The following is a 6,000-nucleotide window of genomic DNA, read 5'->3' on the forward strand; positions in this document are numbered from 1 at the left end:
AGGAAACAGTGTTGTTTAGAATAGACAGGATATTTTAGCAAATGTTTGGGGAAGAATAAAGCTGTTCATTTTCTTCAAAATTTTCCACTAATTTTATAGGGGATACTTCGAAGAGGAGAAACCAGTCAGGCTTTTGCACGGACAGGTTTCTGGGGCTTGGACCTGAAAAGCCATTTCTCACTAATTTAACCCTGTTTTCCTCTTCTGGGATAAAGAGGAAGTGTTAAAATAGTTACTTGGCAGTGGACCACTGTTTTCTCTCTTTGCTTTTCAGAGCTTTTCAGTGACAGACACTAGTTTGACCAGACCAAACCATTTTATTTTGGTTGTATGCATGCACATGCATGCACACACACATACATGGAGAGCTTTGATGAAAATTTTTTGGTAACTTAATAAAAACATCATCTTCTGATTTATGAAACGTCTCTCTAAACATCTCAAAGTGCAAATAGACATGAATGCCTTTAGCCTCGCAGTCTAGAAATGTGGCAAGTAATAGTATCCACAGAACAAGGAAATACTTGGACTCAGCTTTTTCAAGCTGAACTGCATGGTGGTGTGAGATTCTTAACTGTGCACAGTGCTCAGTGTAGCATATTTCTCCTTGAAGTGTTCATTGGTTTTGACCGAGTTTGTTGCAGGTTTCTGAAGCTGGGAACTCAGAAGTTAAAGCATCTGCATTTTTTTAATTGCCACGAGTATTTCTTTAGTGAGAAATTCATGACTGATATGAAAGCAGAGCCCATGTTTCCTGGCCACTAACTGTAACCACAAGAATCATGAAATGAGTTTCAGATTAGCTTGATTTGTTTGTTTTTCTTGAACTTTAATGAATATTTGTTTTTCTTTTCTCTTTATTTGTAAAGGGTAATAACTGAAGCAAAGAAGAGGCCAAAGATGGAAAACTCTATTTCCAGGACTGCTTGAAGAGAAGAACTGCTTGAAGTTGTAGAAGAGGACATGCTGCATCAGGACAACAGTTCACTGTTACTGTAACCTATTGTATTATTTTGTTAAATATTTCTTTAAGTATTTAAAAGATGTACACAAATGTAATATACAAAAGAACAATGTAAAGTAGTATAGTCTGGAGTCATTTGCCTCTGGGCAATAGAATGGGGACAATATTGTGTGCGCTTTGTACTTTTGTACATTGATCTCTGTGCCACAACTAAGCTTAATCTAGTTCTAAATTCCAGCATAAGTTGCTGCTGCTTAAATATTTTATAATTTACTTGTATAATTCTATGCAAATATTGCTTATGTAATAGGATTTTTTTTAAGGTACATGTCTGTTTAAAGTATTTTAAATTTGCGTATCACAACCCTGTGGTAGTATGAAATGTTACTGCTAACTTTCAAACACGCTATGCGTGATAATTTTTAAAATAAGCAGATATGAAGAAAAGCAAGTTAATCTGGGAGGCTTAAATAGATTTAGCTATGTGCAGGTTCTGTTTTGATGTGTGTATCCATGTGTGCATCTGGAAGTTTGCATGCTTTTGTGTGTATGTTCCTGGTGTACTGTAGTTTCTCTTTTACTGTATGGTAACACTTAGTGGGCTTACCAACCCGCTGATGCTGATGTAAATCTGGCTTTCCCTGTTAGCAGGCACTAGTGAAAACCATGTTGGTGTTTACCAACATGCACCATAGACTGCCATCATCAAAGGCCCAACTGAAATAGAAAAGAAGACAGGGAGTCAAGGTTTGGGGTTGTGGTTCAATTTTCCACACTCTTACTGACTTGGTTCACATGGCTTTGGTCAAGTCACTTAACTGCCCTGTGCCTCAGTTTCTCATTCTGTAAAATGGGTGTAATTACACTTACCTACCTCCCAGGAATGTTGTGAGGCTTAATTACTGTTCCTGTAGTGCTTTGATTTTTCTCTTTTTTTTTTTTCAATTTTTCTTTGCAAAAGGTGCCAGCTACGTGCAAACACTATAACCATCATTTTTTCACTTCCAAAGGTGCTGGATATTGAGAAGTGCTGGTGGTTATAGAAATTCCGTGAGCATATGCCTTATTTTGATATTGATACTGTTAACTATGCGTGGCATTAGAAGCTGGATAATTGAGTTGTTTGGTGGTGAGAAACAGCTCAGCTGTGTCCTTCCAGCATTGGAAGCAGTACCATTGGTCACCTTACTTTCATGGCAGGAAGGAAGTTACTAGTAAGTGATAAAAAGTAAGTGGAAGGATACAAAAAAAACAACAAACTATTTTCACCTTTTAAATATAAATGGCTTTCTGATGGGCCCAGGACTGTAATGACTGTAATGAAAGGCCTGGGATGTCCTTTTCTCTATAGTTCGTGTTTTCCCATGCTGCAGTGGCACTTTTAATTAAAACAGCTAAACTGGGATCTCTTTGCGAAACTAATTTAGCTTTTTGCATTATTTTTTTAAAACTAAAAGGGGATAGCTGCAGGTGAAGGGTCTGAAAAAAACACTACACTGTGTTCCAGTTGGAAACCTTAAGAATGGAGAACCTTAATTTAAAAAATAATAGAAGTTTTCATTATCTGTCTTCCTCTTTCTTCATCTTTGTTCTGCCCCTCTCCAAGCTGTTTCTTAGAGCAGGTAGATGTTCAGTTACGTATTCAGAGCCAGACAAACACAACCAATATTCTGTTCCTAAACACAGCACTGGTGGGGCTTTTGAGTACAATGCCTGAACAGCAGTGGCCAATTCTTTGGTGGGAAAGTGTTTTTCTCCAGTGGCTTCAGGGAGTCTATCTTTGCCCACAGACCTTGCCAGCATAACGAATGGGGATAATTAGAATGCACAAATTTCCATGCCTTTTTTTGCTCACTTGAAAACACTTTGATATGAGGCACTTGTTTACAGATCTCCAATGTGAACGCTCGAAGAGCAGGTGGCGAGAGCCTGGTGTCATTCCCATGATACATAAGCTACTGTTTCAATGCACACTAAGGGTTAATGTCACAACTGCCTACTGGTCCAGTTCACTGTCTAACCTGAAATCTCTGAATGACAAAAAGATGAGGGGCCCCCATTTAGCACTAGCAGCATATTGACTTCAGATCATACACACTCTGCCACAAAACTGTATGATGCTAATTGGAAGCTACCTTTAAACGCCAAGCGCCTGCAGGGCTCCCACTGACACCTCTGCAGCACCAGGGCTGCCTCACTCCCTCCTCTTCCTCGGGAGGGAAGGGAGCCAGGGCAAGCCGTGGTGTCTCCCGCCTGCCCCTGCCCGAGTCCTCCTGCGTGCTGGTGTGTGGGTGAGCTGTCTGCTGCTTTTCCATAGTCACATTGGGAAGGGGAGAACTCAGTGGCTGGCAACGTTTGTTTTGTTTTGTAACTTTTTTTAATCATGGGTGATATTTATATTTTTGTATCATAAGAATGTTTTCTTACAGTATTTGTCATGCCAGTTTATAACAAACAAGATGCAGGGATTTTATTTCTATTGGAAAACACTATTACAGTTATGTTGTTACTGTTTAATGGATTTTTATTTGTATAGAGTGCTTACTAATGTTAAATAGGAAAGAGTATATAACATTTACATTAAGGACTCGTTGTAGCTTTTCGTGTAAGGAGTTAAAAGGAAAAAATATCCGAACTGGGTCTCATTGCCTGCCTGTTTTGGTAGGAGTGGGTTTGTGTCATTTCAGTTACAAAGATAAAATTATGCCATATAATTTATTTATATGAAAATTTATTTTTGTAGTGTACATAGTAGTCATCAAGTCTTTTGACAGAAGTATATTTTTAAAGAGTTTATATGTAATGATGATACCATTATGTTTTGGAACACTGCTGAGATACAATTATGGTGCACACTTTTCCTTGTAAACCCCCTGGCAGAAAAGAAAGTGTTTAACAGTGTTAAGAGAGAAAGAGAGTGTGAATAACCATACAATTCTGAACTGTGTTTTAGTTACCATTTGTGATCTAGTGTGGTTCTCATTTTAAGCTTTGAATGGAAATTGTACAAACTCTCTAAATATTAATGTTCAAACACTGATAGAAATTCTAACATGAATAAAAAAATATTATAACTTACTGGTTGATTTGATTGTTTATAGAATGCTTATTTATGTATTACTGGTCAGCTGTGCAGGGATGGGCATGCAGTCATTCTGATCAGGAGCATGAATTTGGGATGTTCTAGTATTCGAGATGTTCGAGAGATTCAATTTGCCAATTTTGGACCAGGAGCCAATTCTAAAATCCTGTCTAAACTGTAACATGCTGGGTCTTCTCTGTTGATTCCATTACCCATGTTAGGTCTGGGAGAATAGGATTACACCTTTCGTTCTCGCTCTCAATGAAGCATTTTGTGGATACTTTGAACCCTTGGGTAAAGCAGTTTATGTACAGGCTATTTCTGCTTAGAAGTAGGAGGAAATTCTTTGCCTTTTTCCAGATCTGTGGTTGCTCCCTGAGTTAGATTGTTTGTCCCACTTTGTGGAACAAAAAATAAACATGGAGTTCTGAAAACCACAATGCTCCATAAGACGGGAAACTCTTGACAGCCCTTCTGGGAAGTGTGCTAGTGACCTGTGCAAGCCAGGGTGCAGGTTCCCATGCACGGCACAAGAAGGAGGAGAGGCTACTGCAGATGAAGGTTGTCAAGTAGCAACATCCGCTTGCAGTCACCTGCATCATAAACCTCAGTGGGGTTTGTCCTGTGCAAGCATACTCTGTTGAGCATCCGTCTAAGTGCCACAGAGCCAGCAATCCTTTCCTTCATCCTTCAACTCTTGGGTGAGTTTTTTCATAAGTCTTCTAAATTTCTCACAAACAAAAAGCCCAAACATGTCATGGGGTAATTTATAATTCAGCCTCTACTTTTCATGGTCAGAGGAAATACAAATGCAACTTTATTTGTTTTCGGGAAGTTTAACCAGGAAAGAGAAAAATACAGTGAAAGGACTTGAACCGCAAAACTCCTGCACATGTTTTCGTGTTACTCTGAGTACTCTCCTTTGGATCCTCAGGACCCGCCAGACTTGAGTCAGGTTGCAGGTTCGGCCTTAGCAGGTTACAGCCCATGGGAACAGTGGCCGTCAAATTGTCATTAGCTCAACTCATTGATTTTAAAGGCCTTTTGTGTTCCAGCCATCCATGGGAGCAGCTCCATTCACGGGACTGGAAACCATATGAGTAAGTCAGTACATTCTGCCAGTCAGAACACAGGATTTTTCTTTAAAAATTCCATTTTGCATCAACGATACCTATTTACTTTACACTACTTGTCATGTTTTGATTTCCCCTAAATGGCTCTTCTTGCTGTCAGTCTTATTAGCCCCAGGTAAGACCTTACTTCAATTTTTGTCAGAGATTGGCCATATTTATTCAGGCCTTAAGTAAACACGTGGCCAAATTTTCGTTGGCATAACGCATATATTTAACAGCTTCAGGAATGCTGCATGCTGCTAAACTGCAGCAGCACTGATGTATGAACAGGTGTTTCATTTTTGTTAACTTTCACTCCCAATGAGCATTCGAGACACCAACTGTTTATATCTGAAAACCACCGTTGCCAAATTGTAATTACTTTTAATGGCTGCTGCAAGTAATGAGAACAATTACTACTTCCCTACTCCATTTAATCATTCTTGTCCTTTTTGTTGCAGACAAGTTGAACTTTACTGCTGGAACAGGATGCATGCCAGGAAACTGCACTACCCAGCCTGAGCGGCTTAAAAAAACACATGCCCAGTTTAACACTACATGGTTAATTGCAGCTTAATTAAACACAAAAATGAAGCAGTACTGCTGCTTTTGTCAAAAAAAATTTAACATATATCCTGGCACATTTGGTACTGCAGAAACCATTCTGCCTCTGTGGATACTATGTAAGCAGAGGAAACCTCTACCTCAGATTCTTGGTTGTCTGCCGTGGCATCCAGGCCACTTACCACCCTGCAACAGCACTTCTTAGGAACACTTCCACCCTCTTTAACAGCTGTAATTGCACGTGTCACTGGTGTTTCTGCTGCCACCGCAACTGTACC

At 39.4% G+C, this 6,000-nt stretch overlaps 1 protein-coding gene across 6 annotated transcripts in view; it reads left to right on the forward strand.

Moving 5' to 3' along the window:
- Window positions 1-4,042, forward strand: part of PTCH1 (patched 1) — a 75,458-nt gene extending 71,416 nt beyond the window's left edge. For all 6 annotated transcript variants that reach the window (XM_030512914.1, XM_030512912.2, XM_030512913.2 and 3 more), the window contains one exon: window positions 870-4,042. The gene's annotated coding sequence lies outside the window, so the exon portion shown is untranslated. The remainder of the gene's footprint in view (window positions 1-869) is intronic.
- Window positions 4,043-6,000: the final 1,958 nt, after the last annotated feature.

This window comes from Strigops habroptila, chromosome Z (assembly GCF_004027225.2).
Source record: "Strigops habroptila isolate Jane chromosome Z, bStrHab1.2.pri, whole genome shotgun sequence".
NCBI lineage: Eukaryota > Metazoa > Chordata > Aves > Psittaciformes > Psittacidae > Strigops > Strigops habroptila.